Here is a 10,094-nt window from a genome sequence, read left to right as displayed (position 1 = left end):
ATTTAAGGGGCTTAGTTCTTTCGTTCACAACGTGAATCCGTGTATTCTGGTCCTCGTTTGAGGGCAAGGGTTCAAATCCCACTTCTGACACGATATGTTTTATGAAATTAACTAGAAGAGATGTAATTTATAAATCGTCCAAATTACAAGAGACCACGTCAGGATGGCCGAGCGGTCTAAGGCGCCAGACTCAAGGGGGTTAGTTTCCTTCGTTCACAACGTGAATCTTTGTTTTCTGGTCCTCGTATGAGGGCGTGGGTTCGAATCCCACTTCTGACACAATATATTTTAATAAATTAACTGCAAGAGATGTAATTTATAAATCGTCCAAATTACAATAGACCACGTCAGGATAGCCGAGCGGTCTAAGGCGCCAGACTCAAGGGGCTTAGTTTCCTTCGTTCACAACGTGAATCTGTGTTTTCTGGTCCTCGTATGAGGGCGTGGGTTCGAATCCCACTTCTGACACGATATATTTTAATAAATTATCTGCAAGAGATGTAATTTAAAAAACGTCCAAATTACAATAGACCACGTCAGGATGGCCGAGCGGTCTAAGGCGCCAGACTCAAGGGGCTTAGTTTCCTTCGTTCACAACGTGAATCTGTGTTTTCTGGTCCTCGTATAAGGGCGTGGGTTCGAATCCCACTTCTGACACGATATGTTTTATGAAATTAACTAGAAGAGATGTAATTTATAAAACCACCAAATTACAAATCGCAATCGGCAGGATTCGAACCTGCGCGGGAATATCCCAACAGATTTCAAGTCTATCGCCTTAACCACTCGGTCACGACTGCTTCGGTTAACCCAGACCCCTCAGATATCTGTGAAACCACTAAAGGTATTATAGTAATAAGAAATCTTTGCTCAATCGCATTCGGCAGGATTCGAACCTGCGCGGGAATATCCCAACAGATTTCGAGTCTGTCGCCTTAACCTCTCGGCCACGACTTCATCGGTTAACCGAGACAACTCATAAATCTCTGAAACCACTAAAGGTGTAATTGAAAAAAAAAACCTTTGCTCAATCGCAGTCGGCAGGATTCGAACCTGCGCGGGAATATCCCAACAGATTTCTAGTCTGCCGCCTTAACCACTCGGCCACGACTGCTTCTGTTAACCGAGACCACTTAAAAAAGTGTGGAACTTCTAAAGCTATCATTGGAATAAAAATGTTAGTTCGAACGCAGTCGGCAGGATTCGAACCTTCGCGGGAATATCCCAACAGAAATCGAGTCTGTCGCCTTAACCACTCGGCCACGACTGCTTCGGTTAACCCAGACCACTCAGAAATCTGTGAAACCACTAAAGGTATTATTGTAATAAGAAATCTTTGCTCAATCGCATTCGGCAGGATTCGAACCTGGGCGGGAATATCCCAACAGATTTCGAGTCTGTTGCCTTAACCTCTCGGCCACGACTGCATCGGTTAACCGAGACAACTCATAAATCTCTGAAACCACTAAAGGTGTAATTGAAAAAAAAAACCTTCGCTCAATCGCAGTCGGCAGGATTCGAACCTGCGCGGGAATATCCCAACAGATTTCTAGTCTGTCGCCTTAACCACTCGGCCACGACTGCTTCTGTTAATCAAGTCCACTCAAAAAAATGTGGAAGTACTAAAGCTATCATTGGAATAAGTATGTGACTTCAAACGCAGTCGGCAGGATTCGAACCTGCGCGGGAATATCCCAACATATTTCAAGTCTGTCGCCTTAACCACTCGGCCACGACTGCTCCGATTAACAGAGACTACTCAGAAATCTGTGAAACCACTAAGGGTAATATTGAAATAAAAAATCTTTGCTCAATCGCAGTCGGCAGGATTCAAACCTGCGCGGGAATATCCCAACAGATTTCTAGTCTGCCGCCTTAACCACTCGGCCACGACTGCTTCTGTTAACCGAGACCACTTAAAAAAGTGTGGAACTTCTAAAGCTATCATTGGAATAAAAATGTTAGTTCGAACGCAGTCGGCAGGATTCGAACCTGCGCGGGAATATCCCAACAGATTTCAAGTCTATCGCCTTAACCACTCGGTCACGACTGCTTCGGTTAACCCAGACCACTCAGAAATCTATGAAACCACTAAAGGTATTATAGTAATAAGAAATCTTTGCTCAATCGCATTCGGCAGGATTCGAACCTGGGCGGGAATATCCCAACAGATTTCGAGTCTGTCGCCTTAACCTCTCGGCCACGACTTCATCGGTTAAACGAGACAACTCATAAATCTCTGAAACCACTAAAGGTATTATTGAAAAAAAAACCTTTGCTCAATCGCAGTCGGCAGGATTCGAACCTGCGCGGGAATATCCCAACAGATTTCTAGTCTGTCGCCTTAAACACTCGGCCACGACTGCTTCTGTAAATCAAGTCCACTCAAAGAAATGTGGAAGTACTAAAGCTATCATTGGAATAAGTATGCGAGTTTAAACGCAGTCGGCCGGATTCGAACCTGCGCGGGAATCTCCCAACATATTTCAAGTCTGTCGCCATAACCACTCGGCCACGACTGCTTCAGTTAACCGCGACCACTCGAAAATCCGTGAAACCACTAAAGGTATCATTGAAATAAAAATTCTTTGCTCAATCGCAGTCGGCCGAATTCGAACCTGCGTGGGAATATCCCGACAGATTTCGAGTCTGTCGCCTTAACCACTCGGCCACGACTGCTCCGATTAACCGAGACTACTCAGAAATCTGTGAAACCACTAAGGGTATTATTGAAATAGAAAATCTTCGCTCAATCGCAGTCGGCAGGATTCAAACCTGCGCGGGAATATCCCAACAGATTTCTAGTCTGCCGCCTTAACCACTCGGCCACGACTGCTTCTGTTAACCGAGACCACTTAAAAAAGTTTGGAACTTCTAAAGCTATCATTGGAATAAAAATGTTAGTTCGAACGCAGTCGGCAGGATTCGAACCTGCGCGGGAATATCCCAACAGGTTTCTAGTCTGTCACCTTAACCACTCGGCCACGACTGCTTCGGTTAACCGCGACCACTCGAAAATCCGTGAAACCACTAAAGGTATCTTTGAAATAAAAAATCTTTGCTCAATCGCAGTCGGCCGGATTCGAACCTGCGTGGGAATATCCCGACAGACTTCGAGTCTGTCGCCTTAACCACTCGGCCACGACTGCTCCGATTAACCGAGACTACTCAGAAATCTGTGAAACCACTAAGGGTATTATTGAAATAGAAAATCTTTGCTCAATCGCAGTCGGCAGGATTCAAACCTGCGCGGGAATATCCCAACAGATTTCTAGTCTGCCGCCTTAACCACTCGGCCACGACTGCTTCTGTTAACCGAGACCACTTAAAAAAGTGTGGAACTTCTAAAGCTATCATTGGAATAAAAATGTTAGTTCGAACGCAGTCGGCAGGATTCGAACCTGCGCGGGAATATCCCAACAGATTTCAAGTCTGTCACCTTAACCACTCGGCCACGACGGCTTCGGTTAACCCAGACCACTCAGAAATCTGTGAAACCACTTAAGGTATTATAGTAATAACAAATCTTTGCTCAATCGAGTCGGCAGGATTCAAACATGCGCGGGAATATCCCAACAGATTTCTAGTCTGTCGCCTTAACCACTCGGCCACGACTGCTTCTGTTAACCAAGTCCACTCAAAAAATTGTGGAACTACTAAAGCTATCATTGGAATAAGTATGTGAGTTCGAACGCAGTCGGCAGGATTCGAACCTGCGCGTGAATATCCAAACAGATTTCAATTCTGTCGCCTTAACCACTCGGCCACGACTGCTTCGGTTAACCGCGACCACTCGAAAATCCGTGAAACCACTAAAGGTATCATTGAAATAAAAAATCTTTGCTCAATCGCAGTCGGCAGGATTCGAACCTGCGCGGGAATATCCCAACAGATTTCGAGTCTGTCGCCTTAACCTCTCGGCCACGACTGCATCGGTTAACCGAGACAACTCATAAATCTCTGAAACCACTAAAGGTATTATTGAAAAAAAAACTTTTGCTCAATCGCAGTCGGCATGATTCGAACCTGCGCGGGAATATCCCAACAGATTTCTAGTCTGTCGCCTTAACCACTCGGCCACGACTGCTTCTTTTAATCAAGTCCACTCAAAAAATTGTGGAACTACTAAAGCTCTCATTGGAATAAGTATGTGAATTCGAACGCAGTCGGCAGGATTCGAGCCTGCGCGGGAATATGCCAACAGATTTCTAGCCTGCCGCATTAACCATTCGGCCACGACTGCTTCTGTTAACCGAGACCACTTAAAAAAGTGTGGAACTTCTAAAGCTATCATTGGAATAAGTATGTGAGTTCGAACGCAGTCGGCAGGATTCGAACCTGCGCGGGAATATCCCAACAGATTTCAAGTCTGTCGCCTTAACCACTCGGCCACGACTGCATCGGTTAACCGCGACCACTCGAAAATCCGTGAAACCACTTAAGGTATCTTTGAAATAAAAAATCTCTGCTCAATCGCAGTCGGCCGGATTCGAACCTGCGCGAGAATATTCCAACAGATTTCAAGTCTGTCGCCTTAACCACTCGGCCACGACTGCTTCTGTTAACCGAGACCACTTAAAAAAGTGTGGAACTTCTAAAGATATCATTGGAATAAAAATGTTAGTTCGAATGCAGTCGGCAGGATTCGAACCTGCGCGGGAATATCCCAACAGATTTCAAGTCTGTCACCTTAACCACTCGGCCACGACTGCTTCGGTTAACCCAGACCACTCAGAAATCTGTGAAACCACTTAAGGTATTATAGTAATAAGAAATCTTTGCTCAATCGAGTCGGCAGGATTCGAACCTGCGCGGGAATATCCCAACAGATTTCTAGTCTGTCGCCTTAACCACTCGGCCACGACTGCTTCTGTTAACCAAGTCCACTCAAAAAATTGTGGAACTACTAAAGCTATCATTGGAATAAGTATGTGAGTTCGAACGCAGTCGGCAGGATTCGAACCTGCGCGTGAATATCCAAACAGATTTCAATTCTGTCGCCTTAACCACTCGGCCACGACTGCTTCGGTTAACCGCGACCACTCGAAAATCCGTGAAACCAATAAAGGTATCATTGAAATAAAAAATCTTTGCTCAATCGCAGTCGGCAGGATTCGAACCTGCGCGGGAATATCCCAACAGATTTCGAGTCTGTCGCCTTAACCACTCGGCCACGACTGCTTCTGTTAACCAAGTCCACTCAAAAAATTGTGGAACTACTAAAGCTATCATTGGAATAAGTATGTGAGTTCGAACGCAGTCGGCAGGATTCGAACCTGCGCGTGAATATCCAAACAGATTTCAATTCTATCGCCTTAACCACTCGGCCACGACTGCTTCGGTTAACCGCGACCACTCGAAAATCCGTGAAACCAATAAAGGTATCATTGAAATAAAAAATCTTTGCTCAATCGCAGTCGGCAGGATTCGAACCTGCGCGGGAATATCCCAACAGATTTCGAGTCTGTCCCCTTAACCACTCGGCCACGACTGCTTCTTTTAATCAAGTCCACTCAAAAAATTGTGGAACTACTAAAGCAATCATTGGAATAAGTATGTGAGTTCGAACGCAGTCGGCAGGATTCGAGCCTGCGCGGGAATATGCCAACAGATTTCTAGCCTGCCGCATTAACCACTCGGCCACGACTGCTTCTGTTAACCGAGACCACTTAAAAAAGTGTGGAACTTCTAAAGCTATCATTGGAATAAGTATGTGAGTTCGAACGCAGTCGGCAGGATTCGAACCTGCGCGGGAATATCCCAACAGATTTCAAGTCTGTCGCCTTAACCACTCGGCCACGACTGCATCGGTTAACCGCGACCACTCGAAAATCCGTGAAACCACTTAAGGTATCTTTGAAATAAAAAATCTCTGCTCAATCGCAGTCGGCCGGATTCGAACCTGCGCGAGAATATTCCAACAGATTTCAAGTCTGTCGCCTTAACCACTCGGCCACGACTGCTTCTGTTAACCGAGACCACTTAAAAAAGTGTGGAACTTCTAAAGATATCATTGGAATAAAAATGTTAGTTCGAATGCAGTCGGCAGGATTCGAACCTGCGCGGGAATATCCCAACAGATTTCAAGTCTGTCACCTTAACCACTCGGCCACGACTGCTTCGGTTAACCCAGACCACTCAGAAATCTGTGAAACCACTTAAGGTATTATAGTAATAAGAAATCTTTGCTCAATCGAGTCGGCAGGATTCGAACCTGCGCGGGAATATCCCAACAGATTTCTAGTCTGTCGCCTTAACCACTCGGCCACGACTGCTTCTGTTAACCAAGTCCACTCAAAAAATTGTGGAACTACTAAAGCTATCATTGGAATAAGTATGTGAGTTCGAACGCAGTCGGCAGGATTCGAACCTGCGCGTGAATATCCAAACAGATTTCAATTCTGTCGCCTTAACCACTCGGCCACGACTGCTTCGGTTAACCGCGACCACTCGAAAATCCGTGAAACCAATAAAGGTATCATTGAAATAAAAAATCTTTGCTCAATCGCAGTCGGCAGGATTCGAACCTGCGCGGGAATATCCCAACAGATTTCGAGTCTGTCGCCTTAACCACTCGGCCACGACTGCTTCTGTTAACCAAGTCCACTCAAAAAATTGTGGAACTACTAAAGCTATCATTGGAATAAGTATGTGAGTTCGAACGCAGTCGGCAGGATTCGAACCTGCGCGTGAATATCCAAACAGATTTCAATTCTATCGCCTTAACCACTCGGCCACGACTGCTTCGGTTAACCGCGACCACTCGAAAATCCGTGAAACCAATAAAGGTATCATTGAAATAAAAAATCTTTGCTCAATCGCAGTCGGCAGGATTCGAACCTGCGCGGGAATATCCCAACAGATTTCGAGTCTGTCCCCTTAACCACTCGGCCACGACTGCTTCTTTTAATCAAGTCCACTCAAAAAATTGTGGAACTACTAAAGCAATCATTGGAATAAGTATGTGAGTTCGAACGCAGTCGGCAGGATTCGAGCCTGCGCGGGAATATGCCAACAGATTTCTAGCCTGCCGCATTAACCACTCGGCCACGACTGCTTCTGTTAACCGAGACCACTTAAAAAAGTGTGGAACTTCTAAAGCTATCATTGGAATAAGTATGTGAGTTCGAACGCAGTCGGCAGGATTCGAACCTGCGCGGGAATATCCCAACAGATTTCAAGTCTGTCGCCTTAACCACTCGGCCACGACTGCATCGGTTAACCGCGACCACTCGAAAATCCGTGAAACCACTTAAGGTATCTTTGAAATAAAAAATCTCTGCTCAATCGCAGTCGGCCGGATTCGAACCTGCGCGAGAATATTCCAACAGATTTCGAGTCTGTCGCCTTAACCACTCGGCCACGACTGCTCCGATTAACCGAAACTACTCAGAAATCTGTGAAACCACTAAGGGTATTATTGAAATAGAAAATCTTTGCTCAATCGCAGTCGGCAGGATTCGAACCTGCGCGGGAATATCCCAACAGATTTCGAGTCTGTCGCCTTAACCTCTCGGCCACGACTGCATCGGTTAACCGAGACAACTCATAAATCTCTGAAACCACTAAAGGTATTATTGAAAAAAAAAACCTTTGCTCAATCGCAGTCGGCAGGATTCGAACCTGCGCGGGTATATCCCAACAGATTTCTAGTCTGTCGCCTTAACCTCTCGGCCACGACTGCTTCTTTTACTCTAGTCCACTCAAAAAATTGTGGAACTACTAAAGCTATCATTGGAATAAGTATGTGAGTTCGAACGCATTTGGCAGGATTCGAACCTGCGCGGGAATATCCCAACAGATTTCAAGTCTGTCGCCTTAACCACTCGGCCACGACTGCTTCGGTTAACCCTGACCACTCGAAAATCCGCGAAACCACTTAAGGTATCTTTGAAATAAAAATTTTTGCTCAATCGCAGTCGGCCGGATTCGAACCTGCGCGAGAATATCCCAACAGATTTCGAGTCTGTCGCCTTAACCACTCGTCCACGACTGCTCCGATTGACCGAGACTACTCAGAAATCTGTGAAACCACTAAGGGTATTATTGAAATAGAAAATCTTTGCTCAATCGCAGTCGGCAGGATTCAAACCTGCGCGGGAATATCCCAACAGATTTCTAGTCTGCCGCCTTAACCACTCGGCCACGACTGCTTCTGTTAACCCAGACCACTCGAAAATCCGCGAAACCACTTAAGGTATCTTTGAAATAAAAATTTTTGCTCAATCGCAGTCGGCCGGATTCGAACCTGCGCGAGAATATCCCAACAGATTTCGAGTCTGTCGCCTTAACCACTCGTCCACGACTGCTCCGATTAACCGAAACTACTCAGAAATCTGTGAAACCACTAAAGGTATTATTGAAATAAAAAATGTTTGCTCAGTCGCAGTCGGCAGGATTTGAACCTGACGGGAATATCCCAACAGATGTCTAGTCTGCCGCCTTAACCACTCGGCCACGACTGCTTCTGTTAACCGAGACCACTTAAAAAAGTGTCTAACTTCTAAAGCTATCATTGGAATAAAAATGTTAGTACGAACGCAGTCGGGCAGGATTCGAACCTGCGCGGGAATATCCCAACAGATTTCGAGTCTGTCGCCTTAACCTCTCGGCCACGACTGCATCGGTTAACCGAGACAACTCATAAATCTCTGAAACCACTAAAGGTATTATTGAAAAAAAAACCTTTGCTCAATCGCAGTCGGCAGGATTCGAACCTGCACGGGAATATCCCAACAGATTTCGAGTCTGTCGCCTTAACCACTCGGCCACGACTGCTTCGGTTACCCCAGACCACTCAGAAATCTGTGAAACCACTAAAGGTATTATAGTAATAAAAAATCTTTGCTCAATCGCAGTTGGCAGGATTCGAACCTGCGCGGGAATATCCCAACAGATTTTTAGTCTGTCGCCTTAACCACTCGGCCACGACTGCCTCCGTTAACCGAGACCACTTAAAAAAGTGTGGAACTTCTAAAGCTATCATTGGAATAAAAATGTTAGTTCGACCGCAGTCGGCAGGATTCGAACTTGCGCGGGAATATCCCAACAGATTTCAAGTCTGTCGCCTTAACCACTCGGCCACGACTGCATCGGTTAACCCAGACCACTCAGAAATCTGTGAAACCACTTAAGGTATTATAGTAATAAGAAATCTTTGCTCAAACGCAGTCGGCAGGATTCGAACCTGCGCGGGAATATCCCAACAGATTTCTAGTCTGTCGCCTTAACCACTCGGCCACGACTGCTTCTGTTAACCAAGTCCACTCAAAAAATTGTGGAACTACTAAAGCGATCATTGGAATAAGTATGTGAGTTCGAACGCAGTCGGCAGGATTCGAACCTGCGCGTGAATATCCCAACAGATTTCAAGTCTGTCGCCTTAACCACTCGGCCACGACTGCTTCGGTTAACCGCGACCACTCGAAAATCCGTGAAACCACTAAAGGTATCATTGAAATAAAAAATCTTTGCTCAATCGCAGTCGGCAGGATTCGAACCTGCGCGGGAATATCCCAACAGATTTCTAGTCTGTCGCCTTAACCACTCGGCCACGACTGCTCCGATTGACCGAGACTACTCAGAAATCTGTGAAACCACTAAGGGTATTATTGAAATAGAAAATCTTTGCTCAATCGCAGTCGGCAGGATTCAAACCTGCGCGGGAATATCCCAACAGATTTCTAGTCTGCCGCCTTAACCACTCGGCCACGACTGCTTCTGTTAACCCAGACCACTCGAAAATCCGCGAAACCACTTAAGGTATCTTTGAAATAAAAATTTTTGCTCAATCGCAGTCGGCCGGATTCGAACCTGCGCGAGAATATCCCAACAGATTTCGAGTCTGTCGCCTTAACCACTCGTCCACGACTGCTCCGATTAACCGAAACTACTCAGAAATCTGTGAAACCACTAAAGGTATTATTGAAATAAAAAATGTTTGCTCAGTCGCAGTCGGCAGGATTTGAACCTGACGGGAAAATCCCAACAGATGTCTAGTCTGCCGCCTTAACCACTCGGCCACGACTGCTTCTGTTAACCGAGACCACTTAAAAAAGTGTCTAACTTCTAAAGCTATCATTGGAATAAAAATG

The 10,094-nt window shown here is 45.7% G+C and overlaps 62 non-coding genes across 62 annotated transcripts; 2 read left to right on the top strand and 60 right to left on the bottom strand.

Annotated features, from left to right (window-relative positions):
• Window positions 1-157: 157 nt before the first annotated feature.
• Window positions 158-279, top strand: TRNAL-CAA (transfer RNA leucine (anticodon CAA)). The gene is made up of 2 exons: window positions 158-195; window positions 234-279. It is a non-coding gene; the product is annotated as a tRNA-Leu (tRNA).
• A 67-nt stretch (window positions 280-346) lies between these two features.
• On the top strand, window positions 347-468 carry TRNAL-CAA (transfer RNA leucine (anticodon CAA)). The gene is made up of 2 exons: window positions 347-384; window positions 423-468. It is a non-coding gene; the product is annotated as a tRNA-Leu (tRNA).
• A 250-nt stretch (window positions 469-718) lies between these two features.
• TRNAS-UGA (transfer RNA serine (anticodon UGA)) lies at window positions 719-800 on the bottom strand. Its single transcript has one exon. It is a non-coding gene; the product is annotated as a tRNA-Ser (tRNA).
• Window positions 801-875: 75 nt separating this feature from the next.
• Window positions 876-957, bottom strand: TRNAS-CGA (transfer RNA serine (anticodon CGA)). The gene has a single exon. It is a non-coding gene; the product is annotated as a tRNA-Ser (tRNA).
• A 75-nt stretch (window positions 958-1,032) lies between these two features.
• TRNAS-AGA (transfer RNA serine (anticodon AGA)) lies at window positions 1,033-1,114 on the bottom strand. The gene has a single exon. It is a non-coding gene; the product is annotated as a tRNA-Ser (tRNA).
• Window positions 1,115-1,188: 74 nt separating this feature from the next.
• On the bottom strand, window positions 1,189-1,270 carry TRNAS-CGA (transfer RNA serine (anticodon CGA)). The gene has a single exon. It is a non-coding gene; the product is annotated as a tRNA-Ser (tRNA).
• Window positions 1,271-1,345: 75 nt separating this feature from the next.
• Window positions 1,346-1,427, bottom strand: TRNAS-CGA (transfer RNA serine (anticodon CGA)). The gene has a single exon. It is a non-coding gene; the product is annotated as a tRNA-Ser (tRNA).
• Window positions 1,428-1,502: 75 nt separating this feature from the next.
• TRNAS-AGA (transfer RNA serine (anticodon AGA)) lies at window positions 1,503-1,584 on the bottom strand. Its single transcript has one exon. It is a non-coding gene; the product is annotated as a tRNA-Ser (tRNA).
• Window positions 1,585-1,658: 74 nt separating this feature from the next.
• On the bottom strand, window positions 1,659-1,740 carry TRNAS-UGA (transfer RNA serine (anticodon UGA)). The gene has a single exon. It is a non-coding gene; the product is annotated as a tRNA-Ser (tRNA).
• Window positions 1,741-1,815: 75 nt separating this feature from the next.
• Window positions 1,816-1,897, bottom strand: TRNAS-AGA (transfer RNA serine (anticodon AGA)). The gene has a single exon. It is a non-coding gene; the product is annotated as a tRNA-Ser (tRNA).
• Window positions 1,898-1,971: 74 nt separating this feature from the next.
• Window positions 1,972-2,053, bottom strand: TRNAS-UGA (transfer RNA serine (anticodon UGA)). The gene has a single exon. It is a non-coding gene; the product is annotated as a tRNA-Ser (tRNA).
• Window positions 2,054-2,128: 75 nt separating this feature from the next.
• TRNAS-CGA (transfer RNA serine (anticodon CGA)) lies at window positions 2,129-2,210 on the bottom strand. The gene has a single exon. It is a non-coding gene; the product is annotated as a tRNA-Ser (tRNA).
• Window positions 2,211-2,284: 74 nt separating this feature from the next.
• Window positions 2,285-2,366, bottom strand: TRNAS-AGA (transfer RNA serine (anticodon AGA)). The gene has a single exon. It is a non-coding gene; the product is annotated as a tRNA-Ser (tRNA).
• Window positions 2,367-2,440: 74 nt separating this feature from the next.
• Window positions 2,441-2,522, bottom strand: TRNAS-UGA (transfer RNA serine (anticodon UGA)). Its single transcript has one exon. It is a non-coding gene; the product is annotated as a tRNA-Ser (tRNA).
• A 75-nt stretch (window positions 2,523-2,597) lies between these two features.
• Window positions 2,598-2,679, bottom strand: TRNAS-CGA (transfer RNA serine (anticodon CGA)). Its single transcript has one exon. It is a non-coding gene; the product is annotated as a tRNA-Ser (tRNA).
• A 75-nt stretch (window positions 2,680-2,754) lies between these two features.
• TRNAS-AGA (transfer RNA serine (anticodon AGA)) lies at window positions 2,755-2,836 on the bottom strand. The gene has a single exon. It is a non-coding gene; the product is annotated as a tRNA-Ser (tRNA).
• A 74-nt stretch (window positions 2,837-2,910) lies between these two features.
• On the bottom strand, window positions 2,911-2,992 carry TRNAS-AGA (transfer RNA serine (anticodon AGA)). Its single transcript has one exon. It is a non-coding gene; the product is annotated as a tRNA-Ser (tRNA).
• Window positions 2,993-3,067: 75 nt separating this feature from the next.
• Window positions 3,068-3,149, bottom strand: TRNAS-CGA (transfer RNA serine (anticodon CGA)). Its single transcript has one exon. It is a non-coding gene; the product is annotated as a tRNA-Ser (tRNA).
• Window positions 3,150-3,224: 75 nt separating this feature from the next.
• On the bottom strand, window positions 3,225-3,306 carry TRNAS-AGA (transfer RNA serine (anticodon AGA)). Its single transcript has one exon. It is a non-coding gene; the product is annotated as a tRNA-Ser (tRNA).
• Window positions 3,307-3,380: 74 nt separating this feature from the next.
• On the bottom strand, window positions 3,381-3,462 carry TRNAS-UGA (transfer RNA serine (anticodon UGA)). The gene has a single exon. It is a non-coding gene; the product is annotated as a tRNA-Ser (tRNA).
• Window positions 3,463-3,529: 67 nt separating this feature from the next.
• TRNAS-AGA (transfer RNA serine (anticodon AGA)) lies at window positions 3,530-3,618 on the bottom strand. The gene has a single exon. It is a non-coding gene; the product is annotated as a tRNA-Ser (tRNA).
• Window positions 3,619-3,692: 74 nt separating this feature from the next.
• Window positions 3,693-3,774, bottom strand: TRNAS-UGA (transfer RNA serine (anticodon UGA)). The gene has a single exon. It is a non-coding gene; the product is annotated as a tRNA-Ser (tRNA).
• Window positions 3,775-3,849: 75 nt separating this feature from the next.
• On the bottom strand, window positions 3,850-3,931 carry TRNAS-CGA (transfer RNA serine (anticodon CGA)). The gene has a single exon. It is a non-coding gene; the product is annotated as a tRNA-Ser (tRNA).
• Window positions 3,932-4,005: 74 nt separating this feature from the next.
• On the bottom strand, window positions 4,006-4,087 carry TRNAS-AGA (transfer RNA serine (anticodon AGA)). Its single transcript has one exon. It is a non-coding gene; the product is annotated as a tRNA-Ser (tRNA).
• Window positions 4,088-4,161: 74 nt separating this feature from the next.
• TRNAS-AGA (transfer RNA serine (anticodon AGA)) lies at window positions 4,162-4,243 on the bottom strand. Its single transcript has one exon. It is a non-coding gene; the product is annotated as a tRNA-Ser (tRNA).
• A 74-nt stretch (window positions 4,244-4,317) lies between these two features.
• Window positions 4,318-4,399, bottom strand: TRNAS-UGA (transfer RNA serine (anticodon UGA)). The gene has a single exon. It is a non-coding gene; the product is annotated as a tRNA-Ser (tRNA).
• Window positions 4,400-4,474: 75 nt separating this feature from the next.
• Window positions 4,475-4,556, bottom strand: TRNAS-UGA (transfer RNA serine (anticodon UGA)). Its single transcript has one exon. It is a non-coding gene; the product is annotated as a tRNA-Ser (tRNA).
• Window positions 4,557-4,630: 74 nt separating this feature from the next.
• On the bottom strand, window positions 4,631-4,712 carry TRNAS-UGA (transfer RNA serine (anticodon UGA)). The gene has a single exon. It is a non-coding gene; the product is annotated as a tRNA-Ser (tRNA).
• A 67-nt stretch (window positions 4,713-4,779) lies between these two features.
• On the bottom strand, window positions 4,780-4,868 carry TRNAS-AGA (transfer RNA serine (anticodon AGA)). The gene has a single exon. It is a non-coding gene; the product is annotated as a tRNA-Ser (tRNA).
• A 74-nt stretch (window positions 4,869-4,942) lies between these two features.
• TRNAS-UGA (transfer RNA serine (anticodon UGA)) lies at window positions 4,943-5,024 on the bottom strand. Its single transcript has one exon. It is a non-coding gene; the product is annotated as a tRNA-Ser (tRNA).
• Window positions 5,025-5,099: 75 nt separating this feature from the next.
• Window positions 5,100-5,181, bottom strand: TRNAS-CGA (transfer RNA serine (anticodon CGA)). The gene has a single exon. It is a non-coding gene; the product is annotated as a tRNA-Ser (tRNA).
• Window positions 5,182-5,255: 74 nt separating this feature from the next.
• On the bottom strand, window positions 5,256-5,337 carry TRNAS-UGA (transfer RNA serine (anticodon UGA)). Its single transcript has one exon. It is a non-coding gene; the product is annotated as a tRNA-Ser (tRNA).
• Window positions 5,338-5,412: 75 nt separating this feature from the next.
• Window positions 5,413-5,494, bottom strand: TRNAS-CGA (transfer RNA serine (anticodon CGA)). The gene has a single exon. It is a non-coding gene; the product is annotated as a tRNA-Ser (tRNA).
• Window positions 5,495-5,568: 74 nt separating this feature from the next.
• Window positions 5,569-5,650, bottom strand: TRNAS-AGA (transfer RNA serine (anticodon AGA)). Its single transcript has one exon. It is a non-coding gene; the product is annotated as a tRNA-Ser (tRNA).
• Window positions 5,651-5,724: 74 nt separating this feature from the next.
• Window positions 5,725-5,806, bottom strand: TRNAS-UGA (transfer RNA serine (anticodon UGA)). Its single transcript has one exon. It is a non-coding gene; the product is annotated as a tRNA-Ser (tRNA).
• A 75-nt stretch (window positions 5,807-5,881) lies between these two features.
• TRNAS-UGA (transfer RNA serine (anticodon UGA)) lies at window positions 5,882-5,963 on the bottom strand. The gene has a single exon. It is a non-coding gene; the product is annotated as a tRNA-Ser (tRNA).
• Window positions 5,964-6,037: 74 nt separating this feature from the next.
• Window positions 6,038-6,119, bottom strand: TRNAS-UGA (transfer RNA serine (anticodon UGA)). The gene has a single exon. It is a non-coding gene; the product is annotated as a tRNA-Ser (tRNA).
• Window positions 6,120-6,186: 67 nt separating this feature from the next.
• Window positions 6,187-6,275, bottom strand: TRNAS-AGA (transfer RNA serine (anticodon AGA)). Its single transcript has one exon. It is a non-coding gene; the product is annotated as a tRNA-Ser (tRNA).
• A 74-nt stretch (window positions 6,276-6,349) lies between these two features.
• Window positions 6,350-6,431, bottom strand: TRNAS-UGA (transfer RNA serine (anticodon UGA)). Its single transcript has one exon. It is a non-coding gene; the product is annotated as a tRNA-Ser (tRNA).
• Window positions 6,432-6,506: 75 nt separating this feature from the next.
• On the bottom strand, window positions 6,507-6,588 carry TRNAS-CGA (transfer RNA serine (anticodon CGA)). Its single transcript has one exon. It is a non-coding gene; the product is annotated as a tRNA-Ser (tRNA).
• Window positions 6,589-6,662: 74 nt separating this feature from the next.
• TRNAS-UGA (transfer RNA serine (anticodon UGA)) lies at window positions 6,663-6,744 on the bottom strand. The gene has a single exon. It is a non-coding gene; the product is annotated as a tRNA-Ser (tRNA).
• Window positions 6,745-6,819: 75 nt separating this feature from the next.
• Window positions 6,820-6,901, bottom strand: TRNAS-CGA (transfer RNA serine (anticodon CGA)). Its single transcript has one exon. It is a non-coding gene; the product is annotated as a tRNA-Ser (tRNA).
• Window positions 6,902-6,975: 74 nt separating this feature from the next.
• On the bottom strand, window positions 6,976-7,057 carry TRNAS-AGA (transfer RNA serine (anticodon AGA)). Its single transcript has one exon. It is a non-coding gene; the product is annotated as a tRNA-Ser (tRNA).
• Window positions 7,058-7,131: 74 nt separating this feature from the next.
• Window positions 7,132-7,213, bottom strand: TRNAS-UGA (transfer RNA serine (anticodon UGA)). Its single transcript has one exon. It is a non-coding gene; the product is annotated as a tRNA-Ser (tRNA).
• Window positions 7,214-7,288: 75 nt separating this feature from the next.
• Window positions 7,289-7,370, bottom strand: TRNAS-CGA (transfer RNA serine (anticodon CGA)). The gene has a single exon. It is a non-coding gene; the product is annotated as a tRNA-Ser (tRNA).
• Window positions 7,371-7,445: 75 nt separating this feature from the next.
• On the bottom strand, window positions 7,446-7,527 carry TRNAS-CGA (transfer RNA serine (anticodon CGA)). The gene has a single exon. It is a non-coding gene; the product is annotated as a tRNA-Ser (tRNA).
• Window positions 7,528-7,602: 75 nt separating this feature from the next.
• TRNAS-AGA (transfer RNA serine (anticodon AGA)) lies at window positions 7,603-7,684 on the bottom strand. Its single transcript has one exon. It is a non-coding gene; the product is annotated as a tRNA-Ser (tRNA).
• A 74-nt stretch (window positions 7,685-7,758) lies between these two features.
• Window positions 7,759-7,840, bottom strand: TRNAS-UGA (transfer RNA serine (anticodon UGA)). Its single transcript has one exon. It is a non-coding gene; the product is annotated as a tRNA-Ser (tRNA).
• A 74-nt stretch (window positions 7,841-7,914) lies between these two features.
• TRNAS-CGA (transfer RNA serine (anticodon CGA)) lies at window positions 7,915-7,996 on the bottom strand. Its single transcript has one exon. It is a non-coding gene; the product is annotated as a tRNA-Ser (tRNA).
• A 75-nt stretch (window positions 7,997-8,071) lies between these two features.
• Window positions 8,072-8,153, bottom strand: TRNAS-AGA (transfer RNA serine (anticodon AGA)). The gene has a single exon. It is a non-coding gene; the product is annotated as a tRNA-Ser (tRNA).
• Window positions 8,154-8,227: 74 nt separating this feature from the next.
• TRNAS-CGA (transfer RNA serine (anticodon CGA)) lies at window positions 8,228-8,309 on the bottom strand. Its single transcript has one exon. It is a non-coding gene; the product is annotated as a tRNA-Ser (tRNA).
• A 75-nt stretch (window positions 8,310-8,384) lies between these two features.
• Window positions 8,385-8,465, bottom strand: TRNAS-AGA (transfer RNA serine (anticodon AGA)). The gene has a single exon. It is a non-coding gene; the product is annotated as a tRNA-Ser (tRNA).
• Window positions 8,466-8,539: 74 nt separating this feature from the next.
• TRNAS-CGA (transfer RNA serine (anticodon CGA)) lies at window positions 8,540-8,622 on the bottom strand. The gene has a single exon. It is a non-coding gene; the product is annotated as a tRNA-Ser (tRNA).
• A 74-nt stretch (window positions 8,623-8,696) lies between these two features.
• Window positions 8,697-8,778, bottom strand: TRNAS-CGA (transfer RNA serine (anticodon CGA)). Its single transcript has one exon. It is a non-coding gene; the product is annotated as a tRNA-Ser (tRNA).
• Window positions 8,779-8,853: 75 nt separating this feature from the next.
• TRNAF-AAA (transfer RNA phenylalanine (anticodon AAA)) lies at window positions 8,854-8,935 on the bottom strand. The gene has a single exon. It is a non-coding gene; the product is annotated as a tRNA-Phe (tRNA).
• Window positions 8,936-9,009: 74 nt separating this feature from the next.
• Window positions 9,010-9,091, bottom strand: TRNAS-UGA (transfer RNA serine (anticodon UGA)). Its single transcript has one exon. It is a non-coding gene; the product is annotated as a tRNA-Ser (tRNA).
• A 75-nt stretch (window positions 9,092-9,166) lies between these two features.
• On the bottom strand, window positions 9,167-9,248 carry TRNAS-AGA (transfer RNA serine (anticodon AGA)). The gene has a single exon. It is a non-coding gene; the product is annotated as a tRNA-Ser (tRNA).
• A 74-nt stretch (window positions 9,249-9,322) lies between these two features.
• TRNAS-UGA (transfer RNA serine (anticodon UGA)) lies at window positions 9,323-9,404 on the bottom strand. Its single transcript has one exon. It is a non-coding gene; the product is annotated as a tRNA-Ser (tRNA).
• Window positions 9,405-9,479: 75 nt separating this feature from the next.
• Window positions 9,480-9,561, bottom strand: TRNAS-AGA (transfer RNA serine (anticodon AGA)). Its single transcript has one exon. It is a non-coding gene; the product is annotated as a tRNA-Ser (tRNA).
• Window positions 9,562-9,636: 75 nt separating this feature from the next.
• On the bottom strand, window positions 9,637-9,718 carry TRNAS-AGA (transfer RNA serine (anticodon AGA)). Its single transcript has one exon. It is a non-coding gene; the product is annotated as a tRNA-Ser (tRNA).
• A 74-nt stretch (window positions 9,719-9,792) lies between these two features.
• Window positions 9,793-9,874, bottom strand: TRNAS-CGA (transfer RNA serine (anticodon CGA)). Its single transcript has one exon. It is a non-coding gene; the product is annotated as a tRNA-Ser (tRNA).
• Window positions 9,875-9,949: 75 nt separating this feature from the next.
• TRNAS-AGA (transfer RNA serine (anticodon AGA)) lies at window positions 9,950-10,030 on the bottom strand. Its single transcript has one exon. It is a non-coding gene; the product is annotated as a tRNA-Ser (tRNA).
• Between the last annotated feature and the right edge of the window lie 64 nt (window positions 10,031-10,094).

Source organism: Phalangium opilio, unplaced genomic scaffold, assembly GCF_054372755.1.
Source record: "Phalangium opilio isolate 3A_F unplaced genomic scaffold, DU_Popi_V2 ptg000098l_1, whole genome shotgun sequence".
Lineage (NCBI taxonomy): Eukaryota > Metazoa > Arthropoda > Arachnida > Opiliones > Phalangiidae > Phalangium > Phalangium opilio.
The sequence above is the reverse complement of the archived record's forward strand: the minus strand, read 5'-3'. Positions and strand labels throughout refer to the sequence as shown.